Consider the following 23,303-nt stretch of genomic DNA (forward strand, 5'->3'; position numbering starts at 1 on the left):
CAGAACTTCCAGACTGTCAGCTGCACCGGGTGGGAGCAAAGCAGGGAAACACAGAGCAAGTTCATTTCCCTGCTTCTGTGTTGCAAATCAATCCTGAGCCAAAGGCATCACTTGAAGTTTTCCAATCTCACCTGGTCTTACCACAGGTTGCAAGACTAGGACAGTAAAAACAATTTAAGGAAATGACTGCAGATCACTCAGAACATCTCCAAGTACTTTTCAGAGCTCCTCCTAGCACACAGTTCCATGGTTTTTTTCGTCCTGACATCAAGGTCGCCTAAGGCAGTCATGGCTCTGAAGGAACAAATGCAATTGACTCCTCTCACCATATGCTCCCAAAGGGAGTCCGAAACATTCAAGGAGTGATCTGAAGTAGTACCACCATCCAGAGCCTTGAACAAGCACTCCTTTCAGCAACCCTAGGCTTTATGCTAATCTGCCAGGCTTCCTTCGTTATTGCATTTACGTTTTCATAGCTGTTTTTCATAGTTGCAAAGCAGACCCTCCTCTTCCCTTCTTCTGTTTTGCTTGTGGCACAGAACACGGTAAAAGGTAGACCAGTACAAAACAAGGCTCGGAAACAAATGTAGCTGGTGTGAAAGACAGCAGCGTACTGATTTTGGTGCCCAGCAGCTCATTTCATCCTAGCCACACCGCATGCCCTGTGTAGGACAGCTTTCAGTCACTGATAACAGTGAGCCAAAAGTGAAATGCCAATTTGACTGCCTCCTAATCTTGGAATGAGGAAGATCACACAGACGTGGATTGGCTGCTAATTTAAGGCAGAGTGATCTCCTTGCAGTTTCTTCCAAACAATGGCCCAAAGCTCCAGTAACCCATTCCATCACTTTACCTTGCACTCAGAAGTGATCAGTCTCGATGTATCATTCAACTCAAGATTCAGTCTGTCGTTTTCAGGGCACAGAGTCCCCAGAACAAACAGAAAGCCCTCATCTGACAGCCTTCTTAAAACCATCTCAAAATTTTAGCAATTTTAGCCAGAGATGAAATAGAAGCAGAGTCAATCCTCTAGGGAAGAGTCCTCGATCACCCCACTAGCCCAGCCTCAATCAAATCCAGCTCACTTTGGTCCTTCCAGCCAATCCCTTGTGCTTGTGCAGAATTTTTTCCCCCCAAGGGGAAAGAGAGACAGAAGACAGAGGAATAGCTTTCACCTGCTTGTTCTTCAGTTACAGTAATAATTCTTATTTCTGAAAGCATGTATTGCTAAGAAAAAGAGAACATTTTCACTGGTCCCAGAATGAAATTTCACTCTTCCCTGACACAGCTTTTTAATAAGATTTTTTTTCAAGTATAAATAAGGAGAACCTATTCAAGACATTTTTATTTATTAATAGTCAGATTATTTCTCTCTAAAAAAATCTCCGTAACACCTTGATTGCATTACTACTTCACATTTACTTGCACAAATAAACCTGAAGTTTTACTGCAAGAGAGGCAGCTATTTTAAAGATGGCAAAATGTCAGCTCTTGGATGGTTGGTTTCATTTAACAAGGCTCCACATGAATTTATGAACTGTTCCGTAACGTCTTCTGCTTGCACCAAATGGCAGACTTTAGGCAGAAACCCAATGTATGTTTAGCTAATGTATAACAAACAGAGTATTTACATGGTCAGTGGACCCTATTAGGTATTAAGAATGGCCCCTTTCTAAATTTTCTGCTAATTCCCTTCCGCAACAACCTGAACAAAGTGTTCATTTCTCAGAAAAAGCTAAGGAAATGTGTGCGTCTATGCATGTGTGTCTTTCACTTTAAAATGTCTTTAACCAAACTTCTGACAGTTACCTTATTGTCTTTTGCTCTGAGAGTGACAATGTGGTTTAAGATATTGTTTCCTGACTTTAAAGGTGCCTTGTGATTTTTAAGGATATTTCAGCAGCTGAAGGAATTCTACTGCAGACACAGTGAACCAGTTCATTTCTTAAGCAATAAATGGCAAGCAGGGTGGTGCTGAATAAGCATGCTTATATGGAATTTCTTTTTGAAAAGCCCACTAGTTAGGCCCTATAACACTTCAGTTGATATTTCTACAGTGCAAACACGATAGTGGAAATTAAGTTGCCCCAGCAAATTCAGTTTAGGAGAAATTTGTTATGAATAAAATGCTGCTGCTGGCCTTAGAACATTGAATTTATCCACCAAATAATATCTTAGAAATACCACTTCAGAAGAAATCAGCTCTAAATAATTGATAAATTTGGTTTGTTTAGAAACCTTTTGACCCCTGTAATAGAAAGTAAAAACACATTTCAGTTATTAAAGTCACATATATTCCCTCTGGTAGGGGAAGCTTTTAATTTTAAGCTGGTCTCTGTTGGGGCCATTTGATAAAGCTTGGAAAAACCTTTTCAACTGCTGCTGGTGGATTTGGGTCAGCTTCCCTTGGGAAAATGGCAAAAGATAAATTTGTAGCTTTTCATAACACATAAGAAAACTTCAGAGATTTTAAACATCAAGAACTATTGGAACTGAAAGACAGAGTTTCTCTTTTGTTTCTCCCCCTCCTCCTCCTGCTCCTTCTTCTCTTTTCTTTCCAAAAAGAACTTTAAATTCTCTTGTTGTTTTAATTTTTTTCTTCTTTTCAGCAGCGGAAGCTTGAATGTTTTGGCCTTTCTAATGACAGTACCAGTGATCCTTATTAACATAAGATTTATTTTGAGATAAAAACATCATTAGGCAATTTTTGTTTCCAAACGGAGTAATTTCATTGCACTGCTTTCAAAGCTAAGAGCAAAATAAGATACCCTCTATCACATATTTTCAAAAACACAGTTCTTAAACTTTGCTTCAGTCACTGTTACCAGATCTTAATGTCCACAAATTGAAGTTGGTCTCATTTCCCCAGGACAGTAATCACCACTTATGAATGAAGGTGCTGATTCTATTGGGACTGCCAAAATGTAACTAACAGCTACACTGCTGTTTCACAAGAGGAAAGCGAACATAGATGACAGAAAATAAATATACTTACTACCTATGAAAAAAGGAAAAGTAAAAAATTTTTTTAAAAAAAAAAACAGCAACAACCCCAAAAAGCTGAATATCTGGGTATCTGTTTGTGCACAAACCATCTACTTCCAGGCAAAACTGCAGATTGTTCTACGCCCTGAGCCACAGATGAGGATCTGTGCTCATGTCTGGTGGAGTTGCTGCTGTTCCACACCTCTTCAGGCATTACTGCCAAGAAGTACAACCTGAGGGTATTGTGGTGCACTCCCTTCTCTATACATTCATCTGAGACTAAGAAATTCACTTCATTTAAAATACTGAATGGCTGTCATTCAAGAAAAACGATTCTCTTTCACCCCCATCCTAAGCTGAACTAGAACCAGCACCACAGAAGATAAAATCTATGTATTTTCTTACAGCTTCTACAAAGATATAGCCTCTTTACCCTATTGTCAGTAAGCCAAGAAGTGATGGCCTGGAATACCACAGCAAGCTCAGAGAAGCACTGAGGAGGTAGATGCTTCTGGAAAAATTGCACCCCTGCTCCTGAATTTCATGGTGAATATGTAATTGACTCTTTTAAAATTACAGATGTCCTTAGCTAAATTTTTGAAACCTGGACTACTCACCTGGCAACCTCCCCTTACACACAATCTGCAAATAGTGAGCAGGAGCAAATCAGTAAGAGCAAAGTTGTCTTCATAGTAAACGAGCCTTTCTTGAGCAGCAAATTGTTTCTTTTTGCTGTTTCATGCTTGGACGCTATTCCCAGTGTAAGACACTCTATTGCACAGACTCAGTGGTAAATTATTAAAAGGGTCTCTATTGGATATCCGTTCGTGCAGCCACAAATTATGTGTTCATGTACCTATGCCTATTCTTGGCAGGTGCAGCTCCTCTGTGAGTACTTTAGCAATTCAAACACCTGCATTTTTTCATTATGTTAAGTCTGTTCTTCAAACAGTTGCACCTACACTCCATTAGCACCCACACAGGGAGGCCAACTCTTGGTAATTTATGTTGCGAGGGGATTGCCTTCTTGGGCAAGAAAGAGACTATGCAGGAAGCTAGGCTAAGATTTTACAGCCACACTGTTTCAGCTTCCCAAATAAACACACTTAGCACGTATCTTCATGGTCACTTCGTCCGTTTGGAACAGGATGAGTGAATTGGGCTGCTTTGTATGTACTGCGCACTAACTGTTCACACAGGAAATGAGTGAGGAGTAGACAGCTTTCAAAATGGTAACAAAATACTTCAGTGTTTTTCTTCTTTAAGAATATCTTGGAAGGATGTGACATTTTGCATGGGAAATTTCTTGTGTCTTTTTTTTTTTTCTTTTTCTTTTTCTTTTTTTTTTTTTTTTTTTTTGGTCATTTTTATTCTTGTTGACATACTTTGTCTGATGTCTAATGTTTGGTTTGCACTAAATTGAAGTAGGCTGTTCTTCATCGTTCTTCTCAGACAAACTCATAACCATGATACATAGGCATGCTTTCATTGTTGAAGAGTAGTATTCAGTTCCATCTAACAGTGTACTTTGCCTTGTTGTCTTCAGTTGGTCTCCTAGAAACACTGGTTGCCATCTTATATGCACTTTCTTTGAACATGGACTGAAGCTACAGGAAGTCCCACTAGAAGCATTGCCTTTTCTCCTCCTCTTTTACTTTCCTTGTATTTTTTTTTTTCTTTTCTTTATTACACTCTACTCTCCTTTGTAGCCTCCACTCCTGCCTTTCTTCTTGTTGTACTTCCTCCATTACTGTTCTTCCTCCTCTTTCACCCACCTTATCATAACCTCTGGTACATAGGCAGCTGCAAACTGAGCTGATTCCACTGCCTTTTTCATACTTCAATAGACTTATTCTTCCCACCTACAGCATAACACAAACTACTGCTAGCTAATTCCTCATCCTTAATGATTGCTAGCAGTATCTTCCAATGCATATGCACCATCATGTATTCACCTGCTAGAAGACTCTACATGCTGTTCTTCATACGGAACCCTGAAATACAGTCTTCTATCCAAAACAATTGGATGCTTATCTCGGTTACAGAGGAAGAAGCCAATATGTGCAAAATAGAATCATTGCAGTTACTAGAACTGATTAACTAGAAGACAAATCACCTCATAATCAATACTGAAATATTGTAAGTTGAGAACCTAAAAGACAAGTACAAGCTTCTACAAACTGATTGCCCAATAGCAAAAATTTCAGTCACAAAATAGTGGAACTATGTTCAGCTGGGAAAAAAGTGAGTCTTGTAATTGTTTTTATCAACAAGCAGTTCTTACTAAACAAGCATTGGAGCAAAAGCCAATCAAGCTCAAATAGAGAGTGCTGAGCCATTGTGACTTTTGGAAATAGAGTCACAGAATTCTTTTTAGAACAGTGGAAAAATAGAGGAAAAAGTAACTATATGGTTAAGAACGGAATTGTTGAGTACATTTACATATTTAACATGCTTGATAAAGAGGTTCTTCTACCAGGCAGATTTTCAAGACCGTCTGTCTGTCGAACAGCAAAAGAAGACACAATACAAAGGTAATTCCAGAATACTGTTAATCATTTTCCACAGTAAATCTAAAAACTGAGAATGAAAACTTCAAAATAGATCTACCTTTTAATCACTAGAAGGGAATGATTCCAGTTGAGTAACCACCAGAATAGTTAGAATCATCCAGAGCATAAAAATATTGTAGTATCATACATAATAGCAAAACAACCATCTTACTTAGATTCTTTATGAAGAGCAACATTGTATGGCTGAAAGCACGAAAATCAGAAATGGCAGCCATTATCCCTCATGCTTCTCTACATAATTAGAAAGCAGACTTCAAGATGCCTTATCAAAAATAAAACACCTGACAACAAAATCAGCAGTAAATACTGTCAAGTAAATGCAAACAAAGCACTGAAACCTCATGAGATCCATGATCACGTCTGCTTAATGTTGGAACAGATTTATTTGAACCAAATGGGAAGGATTACCTCTTATAATGATTATTTCTTGACTATTTTCTAAACTGAACTGTTGAACAACCCATTGATGCAACAATGTAATGACACATTGAAAATCACAGTTTGCTCATCACAGGATTCCAAATGGGTTCATAGCAGATAATTCCACACATTTCACAAGCATCTCATTTCAACAGTTCTATTTGATATTTCAGTTTTGGTGCACCTTGTAAGCTCTGGCTGTGTACAGCCAGGAGTGTTAGAAAAGATACTTTCTAGAGAGAAATGAATTGAATACCAAAAACAGCTCAAACCCCAACAATCCAGCCAAAATAACTACGTTTTCTAGGGTAGAACTTTTTGATCAGAAGGGCGTAAAAGTTAGTGTTAAATTCTGACAAGCTCTCTGAATGAAAGATAAATATTAACTTGGACAATGAAAGATAAGACCTGTGTTATTTTTTTAAAAAGTCTATAAACTGGAAGAAGAAGAAGAGTGAGACAAGAATGTCATAACATTTTATCTGCAATACCAGTAGAATGTTACAACTGAGAGTTGCCTCATCAACACCAAGACCATATATACCATATGTCATCAGCAACCTTGAATGTTCATATTTCTGGTGAAATGTAAGTCCATAAAGACGACTCAGAAGGATGCTACTGTGTGTTTTGAGGTAACACAAATGCAGTCTTCTACAAGTTATTGACTTGGGCTCCTTGCTGGAAGACAAAATACAATTCTGGGATATAATGCATTTTGTATTAAAGTGAACACCACAGACAAGCTTACCTTCAGTTAAGTAAATCTCATGCAGCTCCACCAGCAATAATATACAACAGAAGTAACACACAAAAGCATGTGAACATGATGCGTAAGAATGTGAATTCACTTTGGCAATTGCTTTTGCCATTGGAATTGTATGGGGAATTAAAGAGAGCAGAAGATTTCAACAGTAGTTACTGACCAACATCCTAAATTCCATCTGAGACGCTGCTGTTCATGTGTGTGTTATTCATAAGTGTCAGAAGTTGGTAACATCTTCATTTCAGCTGGTTTCATTACCAGCATTTTATTTCCAAAAGAGTGGTGATACAGATCTCATGGTATCCACTGCAATTAGTAAAATTGATTTCTGCCCTGTTTATATCCACAGAGAGGCTGAGCCATCCTCTGAGCAGCATGGCTTCTGAGCCTCTGCCCTAGTGCCAGTGTCTCTGGCTGTTTGTCTTTTTAATTGGCAGTAAGAGTTGGGGTAATCACCAGAGCCTCAGTTTATACATCAAATGCCATGCTGACATGTGCTGCTGAGTGTCGGAGTGGCTGGGGCTTTGCAGTACATCTTTAGCCCTCTCACTGCTGGAAGCAAATAGCAAGGAGGAGGAGGCATGTTACTGTAAGGCTTGGTGCAGTGCTCAGTGCCTCTCCATGCTGCAGAAGACCATCTCAGCTGGAAATCTTTCAAAATGCATCTAATCATTAAAAACTCAATTCACATTTTTGTATTACCAGTAACATCCCTAGAAAGCTACCAAAACAAAGGACTGGAGAGCCTTGTCTATTTGTTCAAGTATAGAGACAAGGAGCTTTGTCCTGCATTGAGGTAAAAATTTCTACATTAGGTTAAAAATGTTTAAAGGTATGTGCATGAGACTTTGAACTGCTGCTATTCAGGAGTGAGCTGAAGTGAAGCTAGAAGGAATCACCTCAACTTTACTCATCAGCTAAGTTCCTAAGAGCATACTTCATTTAAGAAGGCCCTGTAAAGGTTCAAAAAACTCCAAAATTTTTAAGTTGTGAGGAATTCCAAAAGCAAAATACGATTTCTTTCTGAATTGGTATAAATCCATAGCATGAGATGCTTCTAAAATAAAAATTTATTCCTCATCCATCTCTTGTTACAAAATTCTTAGGTCAAAGCTAACTGTGGTTCTACTGACTATGATTCTATGTGTGTGGTCTTCTCAAGAATCAGATGACTCTGAGACCCAGATAAAATTGATGCTTGAGCACAGCAAGCATTGTAGGTCCATACTTACACAGTGAATATGAATGTTCCAGCTCCTTCCATAAAGTCCTCAGCAGGACCTCTGTGTGCAAGTAATAAAATGAGTGCAGAATACCTTCAGTGGCTGGGTTCACAAACCACACTAAAAGTAAGGATTGTCACAATCACAGGTTCTATGTAGTTATTTGAAATTTTTAAATTGTACAGTTTATTTAACCAAAGAATTATACTCATGAACCGAGATTGACTTCAGTAGATAACATGTTGTTTCCGAATACTACAGCTTACGATCATTCATGCTCAAAACTCTTCAGTTAAAGTTATTGCTTGGACTGTAAAATCAAGCATTTAGGTCTAAAATATCAACATTTTAATTCTGCATGCTAACTTGCTCTTCTCCTGATACATCTACTTACAGTACTGATGTAGACAGCCAGTGGGAAAATGCAGCATGACCGCATGTAACATACATTTGCACCACAATGTGTTAACATTAAGGCGAGTGAATCAAAGTTCAGAGGCATCTCCTAACTCTCAAGTACTATCTACTGCAGTGTTAGAAAAGCTGATTTAATGTTGACTTTGTTGCACATTATTTTAGCACTCTTCTTTTCTGTATTTCTGCTATCTTAGTTGCATGTTCTGCAATGCAGGACACATTGGTACTGCAAGAGTTACTAAGAACTTTAGCTGTAAAAACACACATATTAACTGAGCTTGCCTCATTCCTACTCCCCAAGCTAAAGAAAGACTTCAGGGAGATAGTTTGGAGATTGAAGATGGTCGCTTAAGAATTTATATAATGCAAGAGCTTAAGTGCAGTAAGGTCCTACTTGTGCTCTTCTTTACCCACCTTTTCATTTCCATGGCTTCAGTTGACCCAGGGCACCATTGTGTCTCTTGGTCCTGGCCATACCAGAGCGAGCCTGACCTGGAGCCTGGAACCCACTGATGTTCACCCAAGAGATACAAACAAGAGAATTCTAATGGCAGTTTTTGTTACTTTGCATCCTAAGTGGAATTTCATGGGACAGAGGACAATTCCGTAGCCCAAGGGGATTTCCTATAATGAATATCAAATGCCTTCTACAAACAACAGAAATGTGAGAGATTCTCAAAACAAAAGGTCAGAGGGATTTTCCATAATAGAAAGGCTTTAATGGCCTGAATATGGCATGTTGTGACCAGCTGCCCCTACAGTGAATCAGTGCAAATCCTCATGAGGAGCTTCCTCACAACTCGCAATTTGAGTAGCCTTTAATTTGGGAATAATCATTGGAATTTTCTAGCTTTGAGAAAGGGAATATGGTGCACATCTGGTAGCAGCCCTGAAAGAAGAGAAAGAAAATGAGAAGGGAATTCAAGCAGAAAGGGAGAATGTCGCTGTGCCAGAGGCAGCTGGGTGGCAAAGAGTCTAGACTCATTCTCCACGGGTAGCACCCTTGTATGTGATACAGGAAAAGGCTGTACTACTGAGTGGCTGGAAGATCCAGTCATGAAAAGGGCAGAGGAGGAGCATGGATGTTTAGTGACTGATGTCTGCCTCAGGCAGTGAATGGCCTGGCACCTGCAGAGAAAAAGTTACTCTTCCTTTAAACACCCCCACTTGAAAAATTAGTAAACATCTATTTGTGACCAAAGTTTGACTTGGAACCTGGTCAAAGATGAGTAAGTGGGGAGGTCTGGTAAAGCTCAGCAGGTGCTGTGACCATGCTTGCATCATTATTCATCCCCAGACATGGAAATTTCGCCTTATGGAGGGTAGAAAGGAGCAAACGTCAGAGCTGAACCAGACTAGTACTCTCACTCCAGAAGTCTGTGTCCTTGGAAGGTTGCTAGCATTTATGTGTAGCATCAAATCAAGACATTTCAGCATATGAAGAAAACATTGAGAAGTTTTCTTTTTGCTTCCTTTTTCCCTAATCTCTGTTCATTCTATTTCTTGTCATCTCCATTTGGACACTTCCATCTTTTCTCACCACCCACCCTTTTGTTTGGGACTCACAAGATCTGGTCAAGGTATATTTCTGTAGCTTTTATTTCTTTACTATTCTGAGTGAAGGATGATACTGGAAGAGGAACAACATCTGCACTACTTCCATTTTCAGAACAAAGAATTTGACTTTCAGACCTGAAGGATCTGGAGGGGTTCATGTGACACATTTGTCTGCTTAGTACACATATTATGAATGTGGTGAGAGGTCCGTTAATTAGTTTTATTATGTGGAAAGACTATGATAATTAATAGGAACTTCGAATATGCAGGAGTATGTAAGTAACATTGCATTTATATGCATTCTTCTGTAGATGAAAGAAGCAATATAGTTGGGATGTTCAAACTTTCATAACCCGTCTTCATATTAAGCAAGAAACACCTCTTTAAAACACGTATTATGGGACCAGATGAACATGTCCTTCAGACTTTGAGAAGTATTTAAAACGCTCCAGTAGATGAAGGTAAGAAAACATTCATTTCAGCTGGTCTTTCACTTTGATACGTGCCAATGAGTATGGAAATGTGAAAATGAAACAACTTCAGAATTTGTAGCTCAAATTACATATGAAAATCGTCCATTCAAGTGTGGATTTAATCATTTTTGTCTTAGTCAGCTCATTCTTTCAAACACCCATTTCCCATTCCAGGTTACAATACTTATACTGTAGTGTAGATTACTATAATTAACAGGTTAAACACATGAAAACAGTTTTTTCCCCTTGATGTGCCTTTGGATCCTTTATTTTGCTAGCAGTTTTACAGTAGAGTCACTTCCTAGAAACAACTGCTGTGGGGTTTCTTAATGCTGCTAATGTTCTTTTCTTTCCCTCCAGTAGTAACAGTGAGAAATTGCTGTCAGTAAATAAAATAACACAATGAAGAATACATGTAATGAACAGCATGTCTAAAGTTGTTTATATGAACATCATTGGTACAGACTGCTTACATTTCCAGAGTAGCCTATGTTGCATCTTCTTAAAAAGATACAGTGTGAACCTTTGTAACCTCATTTTATAGAGAAGCTGTTTTCTGATCCAAAGAAGCACCTTCAGTTATAATACAATTTAATTCCACAGAATAAAGAGAAAAAATGGCTTGTAAATGTCTTTTGTGCTGCGATATTTTAAGCAAAAGATTAACAACGTTCTTACTTTGTTTTCTCCACCAACACATGCCATGTGGCATATCGTAGATTTATTTATTTTTTAATCATATGTCCTGCTGGTTATAACATAACTTAATGTAGCAGCTGCAATTAACAGACTGTCAAAGGATCAACTAACAAGTGCTGATAAGCTTCATTTAACTAATTTGAGGAGTGGAAGTTTAATTTTTTTTTTCCAGGAAGGTAGCTTGTTTCCTTATTTCCTGTCAAGTGAGCCAACTCCTGTGACCTGTAGTTAAAAGGGCCCTTTGTAATTAAAGCAGCGAGTCTCCAAGTGAACAGTTCTCACAGCAGGAGGAAAAAAAAAAGAGAGAGAAGAAAAAAAAAGAAGAGGAGGATGCATGACACTGCTTAACTAACTAATCGGAGCTCAGCCAATCCATTTTCCTGCAGGCCAGGCAGCATACCATGAGCACGCAGCATCTTGCTATCCATTGGCTTCGTGTCCATTTTATGGACCAGTGAGTCTATTAAGATCTTGGTGAGTGGCCCTAACGGAGGGCAGGGCTCTCTCCTCGGCATCTGCCCATAGACTACCAGAAACTGATCAGCCATGTTATATCAATAACATTCTCACACTAGATTGTGTAAATTGATCTTTTACAATTTCTCTCGGTGACAGTCTCTGTAACCAACAAGATAAATCATTCCTCCTGTGGCTTTTTTATTGATTGCTGAGACCTGTATAAAAATTACACTGCTCAAGATGTGAAGTGAACATCCTCATAAAAGAAGACTTTCTATTTACAATCAAAATACGTTTCGGTCCAGATCAAGCAGAGTTTTACTATGCCAGTACCATAAGAGACAAGAATTTAACGGAGATTCAAAGCACTGAGAAAGTAATCCACATAAACTTTTAAAATACAAACAGTGCACTACAAAAACTGTTAGGAACAAAGCAAACAAGCAAAACAAAATGAAGCAAAAACTTCCAAGGTTATAAAGTTTTGTTGAAGTACAGATAGTAGTAATGACAAACCATCTGTTAAAAACAATGATTTAGAAGAAGAACAGCAACAAAATTAGTTAAGTTTTTGGGTGGACTTTTTTCTTTTTTCTTTTTCTTTTTTTTTTTAACAATTACATATACCACCACTAATATAAATTACTTTCTGATTCTGTGCAAATGTATGTATTTTTAAGTGGAACAATGTGATTTGAGAGCTCCTTACTTCTTTAGAAAAGAAATATTCTGCACCTTTGGAAAATCTGGCAGCAATGATATTATATTAGAAAAATGTATTATTCAAGCTATATAGTATGGGCTTTACTTTTTTATTAAGGCAAACATTCTAGCAGTGTTTGATATAGATAATCAATCAAATTCATCCACTGTTTTTAGGTAAGATCAAGACTCCGCAATTTTACTCTTTCCGCTTCACGCTATCATTTTAATTCTGTTAAAATAGTTACTGACTTCTACTTTTTTTTTTTTTTTAATTTACTTAAATGTTAAGTTAATATCATTTACAAACAGATCTTAAAAGAAAGTTTTTCTAGTTGATGGACTTTTACTTAACAAAACTGTTAAATAACAATTTATCAAAAACAATTGAAGAGCTAAGTAATTTAGAGGGCAGAAGAAAAATACCAGATACCATTTAAATCATTTGTACTGGCTTTGGATAAGGCAATGGTTGGTCCATGCCTCAGTTTACCCATCTTTCAAAAGAGTATTACATGCATCAAGAGGAAAAATTTCATTACCATATTGTGCTTGTTTAAATTATAAGAGATATACTCAAGTCACTCTCTTCTTAAGAGAAAGCACAGCATTTAAATCAGTGTTTACAAAGTACTCAGAAACTCTTGAAGATGAGTTCCTACAGAAGTAGTAAATTCTAATTACTTATCTTAGACACAAAAACAAAGGATACATTTAGATATTTCAGTTTAGCATTACCTGGGAGAACACTGTGGTAAGTATTCTCTCAAAACATTTTCTTACAAGCTCAGTATATTTCCCATGAGATTGAAAATATTATTTTTTTCCTTTTGATGTTTAAAAAAAAAAAATGTGTTAAAGCTAAACACTGATGACACTGGACAAACATAGAAAAATTATACAAGATGCTTTGTTTAAAAAAAATGCACATTTAACTAGAACTTATAAATTTACAACTATTCTAAGCCACACTAAATTATTTTGCATGTCAAAATTATAGGACAGCTTTTTTTGCTATTCAGAAACTTGTTATTCAGTCTTCATTAAGGGGAGAAACTTCAGAAATAAGACACCGTGCAGTAATCAGAAAATTCAAAGTATGAAAGTTATGAACTCCTTACTAATGCTGTAAATCTATCCCTAAATGATAGAAGGACCTCTCTTTATTTAGTCAGTGAACAAGATGATTTCTCTACTTAAGTGGAAAAGAAGGAAGTCAAGGAGAATTTTTTTTTTTTTTTTTAATAAACTTGGTTAAGTTGCCCTGTTATCCTATAAAGAGGTATGTGGCTTCAGGATGAAATCTTGTGATACCCACCATTCACTTCTCTATTACACGTCCTCCCTCTTCCCAATTTGAAACAGAATTTATGAGAAAAATTTGCGTGGGAAAAGTCAGGTCCAGGTCCAGGATCCAAAGACAAAAGACCATTGCAAAAAAAATTTTGCCAGTGGACAGTAAGCATATTGAAAGACAAAAATTATGTAAAAGAATATATTTTGTCTAGATTTTTTGCATACTTTGGCAAGTTTGAATTACACAAATCAGTTTATATTTTTGTTGCTAGCCTTAGTAATGTTTTCTCTCTTGAGTCCTGGCAGCAAATTAAAGATAAAGAAAGTCATCAGTGTCATTCTGAATGGAGGGTTTTTGTTTGTTTCTTTTGGTCAAGGATGCAAAATAAGTGGATCTAATTTTTAGCTGCATCCTCTTCATTTCTCTTAATCCTGGATAGCAATGACTTTTCAAGCAGCTCATTGGAAGCAATTGTGGGAAAAATGCCATTCTCTTTTCAGCTGTTCTTCCAAACCCTAATGAGTTAACAATTGAAATACAGAAAGTTGCCTCAGAGGTCAGGAGAGTATATTCTACACAATGGTCACAGCATTTGAAACCATGACAGCACTATAAATTGACAAACTAAAGCAGAGCACTTGGTGGTCTGAAGTGGAGAAAAGAACATCAGCCAAGAGCGGTAAAAAGACGAGCCATGAAACCACACAGAAAAAAATGAGTGATTTTTTTCAGATCACCTTGTTAGAATTTACTGTATCGGGGGTCAGACGAGTAGAACAATAATAAGGTCCAAGGTTGAATACCAGTGGGGAAGCTTAACCCGGGAGCTCCAGGTCAACCATAAGTGAATGAGGTAGAAAAGTGAAACAGTAGTCACCCGGGAAGGGAAGGCACAAAAGTCAGCGGGATAAGGGGAGGAGCCCACCGGTTATCAATTAGACTAAGAGAAAGCCCAGGCTCAAACACCTGGGATAGAAAAATAATCCCAATGTGATGAAAAGAGATTTTCTTCTGTGCACAGTTCTTGCTCTCTGGTTTTCAGATTTTTAGGAATTTGAAATGTTGTGGAGCTAAAGATCTTAAATCTGTAACAGATGAGAAAACGCAGGCCAGTTGGATGCATTTTCCTTATGTCTTATGTGCATATGACAATGTTTTCATCCCACGCTGGACAGTTTGCTGAGATAAAGGAGGCATAAAAATAAAGTCCCTTCCAAGATACAAACAAGCACGCACATACACCCTTGTAAGGGGATGCTTTTTAACTTCTCTTTTTTCTTTAGAAAAGTACAATTCACACCAGTTTTATTTTTAACTTATGAGGAGGAATTTTTCCAGATTTGTGAAGAAAATTGCTTCAAGTGATGAAATAGAGAATACTTAAGTGACATTTTACAATATAGAATGAATGTAGAATGCTTATACAACTTCCTCTTCATATGAACATGCACCATCTATTTTAGTAGGAATTTTGCCATTGATTTCAAAAGAGCTAGAACAGATTCAAAAGAAAGTAGACCATGTCCAAAATCAAGCAGTTCGGAGTCCATCAAAAATTTATAGCTGAAATGTTATTCAGGTTTTGTGAGCAGTATGTAGTAAAAGCAAGGATGTACAATGTCAGCTGAAGACAAACTCTAAACCCACTCCATTTATAAAACACCACCCTATTTTTCTATGTGTCCATTCTTAAGCTTATGTTTCTGAGGAATTATACGGTCCTGGAATGCTGCTAAAACCAGCAAAATTCTTATAGATAGAGTAAGTCTCACCAGCTGTTCTAAAGCATACAGTATCCTTACTATCCTCTGGTGTGTACATGCTATTTTCAGTTTACAAAAGACTCATTGTGAAGGTATTGTGATAACTTTTTGAACTTTTGCCTCTCCAGAACAACAGCATTAGTGCAGATAAAGCTGGGGCTGACTGTTGAGCACACAGGTACACCCCACACAATAGCCCACCCCTTCCCACTGCCACCAAAGAAGATGTAGAGATTACACAGCCAAGTGGCAGCTTTCTGCTTTGAGCAATATGAATTTTCTGGTCTGAAAACTCCTCTTCCAAAGACTGAAGCAGAGAAGCCCAGAGGTAAACCGTTTTCTCATGAAAAGAATGTTAGCAGTGGCCTCGTTTTCTCATGAAAAGAATGTTAGCAGTGGCCTGTGAAATCTAGCAGGATAAGACAAAAAAATATGGCCCACTTAAAGAAGTCAGGACAGGGGAAATCTTTAGGGAAGGAACACGTACTAAGAGGATTGCAATTTTTAACCACAGTTGGGTATCGTGTTTCGGAAAAAATAAATAAATATGCATCTAAAATCTTGCATATGATACAAGAGAGAGGTTGTAACTTTTTTACTGGTTGTTTTAAAGATCTGGTGTGTCCAAAGGAAAAGATACATTGATGTATTTCTCTGTAAATGTATCTTCATTAGCCAACTAGATTTCCATCTTGGAAATCATGGCCAAATCAAGCCAAATATAAGCAAAGAAATAAAGAGAAAAACAGAAAACTAAAAAAGATTAAAATGCTCTTAGTTTTAAGACAGGACATCTTTTATAAAATATTCTCCAGAGGCGTGGGTGGCAATAGCATTTTTGTGTGTGAGCAATAGGGGAAGTTGGATTAAATAGCATTAGGGTTTAATATGTTTTTCTTAGAGGAAAGTTTGTTTCTTTTACTTCACACAAGAGGGAAAAGTGGTGCATGATTTGAAGACCATTTTTTTCTTCTAACAGAAAAAAATAATAAAATAAAATGAAATAAAAATAAAAACAATGTTTCAGTCTCAAGTTGGTAGCATTTGGTTGAGATGCTGTTTCCAGGAAGACAAGTGGTTGTCATGTAGCATTCTCAAATTGTGTTGCATTAGTTCTCAGAAGTCAATGAAAGTGATATCATTGTATTCTGTGCACATCTAAGCTGATATTCTTAAGATTTTTATACTGCAAATAATTCCAAATTCATCAAGATGACATAAATTTAAGGTTTTAGTAGAGGCAATTCCGTTAACTGAGCCAACGTTGCAATAAGCTGAAGTGATGGTGTCTTCATTTGCCAACAATGTGAAAAAAGTTGTTGATAGTTTGCTTTGATTTAGGATGGAGGTTCATTTTACCTAATTATAGTCATCTATAAGTTCAACATCTACTTTAAGTCAAGACAGAGATCCAGTTAGAAGAGTTTAGAGGATACATTTCATTCTGATGCAGGCATCTGATCATCTGAATTGTTCTTCAGACTCCACCAATTACACTAACTAGACCTCTGTTGTTATAATGAGAACCTAAGTCACATGTGGAAATCTACACCGTAGATGCCTAAATTTAAGTGTTTGAGTCTATAGCAGATTTCTACTCTTGCTTAAATAACTATATTAGTTAGAATAGCTGCAAAACATACATCTACATCTGAGCTGTTTTTCTGAATTCCCTTTGTAGTTAGTAATGAAGAATCTCACTTGTGAATTGAGATTCATCTCACCCTGCAGTAAATACCTTAAATAAGTCAGAATGAATTGCACCCCAGAATATGTATTATATCCACTGAAAGCAGCAGAAGACTAGCAAGATGAACGCTTATACAAGTAGGGCACATCTGTCCTTCAGTCCCAAGCAGTCACTACAAGATGAAAAGATGTAAAGATTTAGAAGATAATAATCACAGAATCACAGAATCACAGAAACACCAAGATTGGAAAAGACCTACAAGATCATCCAGTCCAACCACCCACCGATCACCAGTAGTTCTCACTAAACCATATTCCTCAACACAAAATCCAAATGTTCCTTAAACACCTCCAGGGTCGGTGACTCCACCACCTTCCTGGGCAGCCCATTCCAGTGCCTGACCACTCTTTCAGAGAAGTAGTATTTCCTAATGTCCAGCCTAAATCTCACCTGCCGCAGCTCGAAGCCATGATGTTGCTTGTAAAGAGTTTAGAGTTGTTAATGAGATTGATCTCCCAAAGGAGAACACTACTGATTATCTCATCTGAACTTTAAGCAAAAGATGGTAGGTATCTGCCAGATACTCTGACTTCACTATGAAGTGAAGTCAGAATGACTTCTTCACTATGAAGATAAGTCAAGAATGTGAGAAATATAATGTTCAGTGTGATGAGAGCAGGGATTTAGAAGAGACTCGAGAAACTGAGCTCATAAGCTTGGAAAATGGTTATTGTTGTTGTCTTTTGAATAAATAAATATAAACAAGAATCAGCAGCAGTTGTCAGTGCTTGAGACTATGCTGTTCTTTAGGTAAATTTTAAGGTGAATTGTAAAGAAGTGATGAAGACAGACATCTTAGACATGGATTGTAGACAGTCAGAAACAGGTGTTAGTCACAGATCACAGTATTTGTGCTTGTCAGTGGTAACATGAAAAACAGGGAAAGACAAAGAAAAAAAAAAAGGATGTTGAGGAACTTTTTGGTTTGTTCTGACTGCTGAACCTGAGCTTATGGATGGATACCTGCAGGGACAAGCAAGTCAGAAAAGAGGAGGATTTTGTTGATACAAAAGGCACATTTGGGGAAATGATATATCTATGTGGCCCATAACAAGATTGAAAGTTACATGTACATTTAGAGAAAAAAATTATGCAAAGGTAAGGTAAAAAGAGTGCATAAAGAGTGAAAAGAGTGAAGGGAATCAGGAAAAGAGAGATTTTTCACACAATGATGGATAACAAAATATTAAAGTATTAGGACTGCTCAATGCAGAAAGAAAACTAAATATAAGAAAATGGGCATGTGAAGTTAGTGTGAATTCCACACTGGAAGCAGGGAAGAAGCCTGATAGATTTTGTTGAGAGGCATCTCAGTGTAGACTGTTGAGTCAGAAGGACTGAAGAAGAAATTGAAAGAAGAATCCCAGACAGTAACTACATATGATTCAAAGGAATATGACCAAAGAAATTGAGAATGTTGAGTATGCGAGATCTGTTGTGTTTGCTTATTTGCTTTTTGTTTCAGAGTGTGGGAGAGACTAGAACATGTTTGTCTTATAGGGAGATTCCAAAGTAAACAAACAAACAAACAAAAGAAATATAAAATAGTAGAGTTGTGCAAAGGAGATGCAGGGATCCAGTGGGAGTGTCTGCAGTAACTTTTGAAATACTGAGTGTTTCCTTTGAATTCCTGAGGAAATTGTGTGCCTTCAGGAGGAAGCGGTTGTATAACAGATTCATCTCTTCTAGTGGGATTCACACTTGAAGTGGGAATTCATGCTCACCTAATATAACTGCCTCTGTGGTTGTGAGCAAGGGATTGAGGGATTCCTGGCCACAAGAAATGGAATAATGCTTCCACCTTTCACACCGGCAGATTTAAATTCTGCAGGTTTAAAATGAATCTTCAGCAGTTAAAATGTCAACAAGCTCTTATCAGAGGCATGCTATTAGCTGTGCCTCATTTTCCTGTACAGTTAGAAAACTGCATAAATTGGTTATGCAGATTTATCAGTTTGCTAGACTGCAAGACAAACTTTGGTCACCTTATAGTAGTATCTCAGAGCACATTTTCCTCATCAAAACAAGATCAAAATGACCATTCGCATCTTTGTTAAAGAATCCAGTGGGGAGTAATGGAGGTAGGAGTTCATTAAAAAAATAAATAAATAAAGATCATATGTACTCTGTTGTGCAGAAAGGCAGAGAGGATAAGGAAATAATATGATTCAGCTTGTCTGTTTTAATAAAGCCAGTGAGTCCATGACTTTGGGCTCTAAAGAGCTCTGATTGTCAAAAAAAAGTGGCTGAAAGAGTATAGTTAAAAATTACAGTATTGTCAGAGAATACTGTTATTCAACCTTCAGTACAGAAAATATGCAAGGCTTTCACTAGGGATGGAAAATAGATGTGAAAATGAGATGTTATTATCCCAGATGTCATAATTTCTTTTACTCACCCACAACAGAAAGGTTAGTTCAAAAGAACAACTGTACAGTTTTCTACAGTTTTGAAAAAAAGTGGCAAACCTGGGCAAATCAACACCATCTATTCTGTTTCAAATTGTTGGGTTTTTTGGTTTGTTTTTTTTGTTTTGTTTTGTTTTTGTTTTTGTTTTTGTTTTTACAAAGAAATTTATTTGTGGCAGTGCTGGATCAAATTGGTACAGTAAGAATGTTGTGGGAAATAAAATTAATAGCACCACCATTAACTTTTTTCCTAACTCAATATAGAGATGTCTAGCAAATGGGCAGTTGGAAAGGAGGCCATTACATATCTTCTTTCAGAAAGGAATCAAAATACACCCTTAGAAAGTTCAGCTCACTCTGTTGAGGGGGTGGAATCATTTTCACCCTTTCCCCATCAACTAGAATGCTTTTCACAGCCAACAAATCACAAGGTACTGTTAGACATAAGACCACTTCTGTAGGAAAATATGTTCGTGTTAAAAATGTATAGAAATTATAGCAACAAAAGAAAATGAAACTAGCAAGCCCAGAGAAATAAAACAACTCGTTATTTGTTATAAACAACAGGAGATTGTTGTAGGTCTGAAGCAATCAAAAGAATCTTGCATTACAAAGAAAATCTGAACAAAAATAATAATAATACTTAGAATTCAGACTTTTCATTTATTGAATTGTTTCTGTACAACAAGCTGTACAGAATAACACAATACATACTAATGCTCTAGAATTAGTAATGAAACAACCTAGTTGTAAAAGAATGTAGAACTATACAGAATAGAGAACTGTTATTTTGTTGGTTTGCTTGCTTCTTACTCAAATATCTATTGTGTATATTTTTCTTCTCTGTCCAAAAAATGTTCCTCGCATTGGTTTTTAAGGGTGTAGGAGTGCATTTAATGATTAACTGGGAGAAATAACTGTTCAATAATGCATTACTATGTGTGGACCTAGACTGGATCACAGTCTTTTATTCCAGAGTTTTTTCAGTTCCCTTTGTTGTTATTTTTATTTTATACTCCCCAGTCCAAACTTCTTCCATGTCTTTTTATTTGTATCTTTGCTCACATTTAATACGTCTGCTAAATGAAAAGTATGAATATAGCTCTTTTTTGAGACCCAGTCATAAGTTAAAAAAAAAAGAAAAACAAACAAACAAACAGAAATCCCTGTCAGAATAAAGATTTCTTTTAAAAATTGTGCGAATCCCTAACAAACCTTGCCCCAGTTTGCTCAACCAATTCTGCATCTAGTTCTCATGCCTCTGACACAAGGATATCAAGCTGTTGGAGCAGGTCCAGAGGAGGGTCAGAAAGACGAACAGAGGGCTAGAGCATCTCCCCTGTGAGGAAAGGCTGAGAGAGATGGTGCTCTTTAGCCTGGAGAAGACTCCAAGGAGACCTTATAGCAGCCTTCCAGTAACTGAAGGGGCCTACAGGAAAGCTGAGGAGGGACATTTTAGGAGGGCAGGTAGTGACAAGATGAGCAGAAATTGCTTTAAACTGGAAGAAGGTAGACTTAGACTAGATATTAGGAAGGAATTATTTACTGTGAGGATGGTTGCTACTGCAACAGGTTGCCCGTGATGTTGTGGTGGATGCCCCCTCCCTGGAAGCATTCAAGGCCAGGTTGGATGGAGCTTTGAGCAACCTGGTCTAGAGGGAGGTGTCTCTGCCTATAGCAGGGGTTTGAACTAAATGATCTTAAAAGTCCCTTCCAACCCAAACCATTCTATGATTCTATTAATTCAATATTCCAATGGTGCACAAATTAGAGCTCATCCTATTTCCTTGGAAAAGATGGAAAAAAGGAATCAATTACTTAAAGTCTGTCAAAATACTTTCTGGTTCTTTCAGGTTATTTAAGATCCCTTCCTAGCAACTAACTTTTCTAACAATCTCCATCATCTTGTCCCATTATTAAGGAATAGACATATATACACAGCAAATATATTTTAAAAGCTACGTGCCAACATTTACCTGCATAAGTAGTATAGAAGAAGTTGAATGAACATCTCTGTGATGTGCAAAGTTCATCTGAAATTGCCTTCGAAGTTTTTGTATTGCAAAGAGGAAAGGGAATTAAATTCTTTGAACAGACCATTATAACTTGCTCACCTAAGTCTCTCAAAGGCTGCTGGACAGTCAAAAAATGTATCAGTTAAGATAGATGAATATTAATATTAACCATGCAATATTGATAATAGAGGGAGACAGTCATGTAAGAAGATTACACTATCTCAGTGTTATTGAAATGGAATGGGGAGATCTTTGTATGTGAAAAGAAGGTAGACAGTGAGACTTAAGTAAAATAAAATAAAATAAAAGTAAAAATTCACTAGCTACAAAGAATAAGCCATTCAGTGGTTGTCTGGAATAAGAAAGAAGAATCAAAAGTTGGATATTTCCGTAAATGTCTTGTTCATACTTCATTGCACATTCCTTTGAAGTGTGTGGCTTTGATCACCCTTCACAGGACAGTGGACCAAATGGACTTCCAGTGTGATAGAACTTAACATGACTGTGATTCCAAATGCTGCAGGATTCATTCATGCTACAAGATGTTCAACATGATGGAGAAACTTGAGAAGTAACAAATATTTGAGGTCATTTCGCTCTTTCTCAAAAAACTGTTCTTCTCAGGTCTCAGTATTATTTTTTATGTGAGTATACCATTATCTATTTTTACTGCCCAGGCAAGTAACATCATGGAAAAGTTTATGAAACTAGTCAAGATAAGAATGATGGAAAGTTGGTCAGAGAGAAACTAGCAGCAGGAGGGTTACCCCTGCATTTTTTCTTCAGACTTTACCCAGAAGTCTGGCATGAACAAGTAAATATAGCTATTACAGACTATTAATTGAAGATTTTATTTGGAATGCAACTATTAAACATGATTCTTGTGGGCTGAAGTTCTTAGCACCAAACTTTTTATTTCTTCTCCAAGTTTACATAATCTGAAAATCTTAATTTGAAGAACTGATATTCAAACTGTAGACCAGGCCTCCAAAGACCCTTGGCTGACTAAAAAGGACATGGATCAAAGTTACCTTCGTTTAATCTATAATTTTCATTTCAGTTCTTTGTCCAGTATTATCACTTTTAGTTTTAACTGTCAAAGTGATTTCTCTCTCTTTCTTTGTGACACAAAAAAGTGTACAGGAAAAAAATTTGTAAGGAAGCAAAATCTTCATTTTCTGAAATCCACTGGACAGTGGAATATGGGTGGGAAGGTTCAATCTCTATCGCCCTCCCACTATCTGCCTCTGATATCACAAGGCCAGCATAATAAAGTAGGAGGCATTTCTTTCTGAGAAACCCTTATATATGGATATACGTAGACTTATATGTATCTATATAATGTTTTTTTCTTTTACTCTGGATGTTTCTTTAATATTGGAAAATTACCTTCACAACTGGAACAAATATTAATGTATTTCAGGCAACTATTGGCTCCCCAGTAAAAGATCACTACTCTCCATCACAATGGCTATTGAACCTAAGTCAAAGTTCTTCAGAGTTCAGCAATGTTTGTTCGATTTTTGTCATTCATAGAATCATAGAATGGAAACATTGATAAGATCAATGGAAAATATTTTTTAAAATAACTTTTTCCTCATTGAAAATGAAACTGCCTGTTTCCTTTTTGAAAAAGATATATTTTCTCTGAAAATTATTATTCACCTCAAATCTTTAATTTCCAACTAAAATATTCACTTTGTCTTCCTAAAGCCTCTGCCTGGTTCCACAACTTTCTCTTTCTCCACCCCCTGCCCCAGCTTTCTTTGCATTTTAAGAACGTATTTCTTGTTTGC

At 37.0% G+C, this 23,303-nt stretch overlaps 1 long non-coding RNA gene across 5 annotated transcripts in view; it reads left to right on the forward strand.

The window, feature by feature from the left end:
* LOC125701535 (uncharacterized) overlaps positions 1–23,303 on the forward strand; it is a 156,519-nt gene that overhangs the window by 106,019 nt on the left and 27,197 nt on the right. For all 5 annotated transcript variants that reach the window (XR_007380278.1, XR_007380279.1, XR_007380280.1 and 2 more), the window contains one exon: positions 10,253–10,402. This is a non-coding gene — a long non-coding RNA (uncharacterized LOC125701535). The remainder of the gene's footprint in view (positions 1–10,252; positions 10,403–23,303) is intronic.

The sequence above is a fragment of the Lagopus muta genome, chromosome 1 (genome assembly GCF_023343835.1).
Source record: "Lagopus muta isolate bLagMut1 chromosome 1, bLagMut1 primary, whole genome shotgun sequence".
Taxonomy (NCBI): domain Eukaryota; kingdom Metazoa; phylum Chordata; class Aves; order Galliformes; family Phasianidae; genus Lagopus; species Lagopus muta.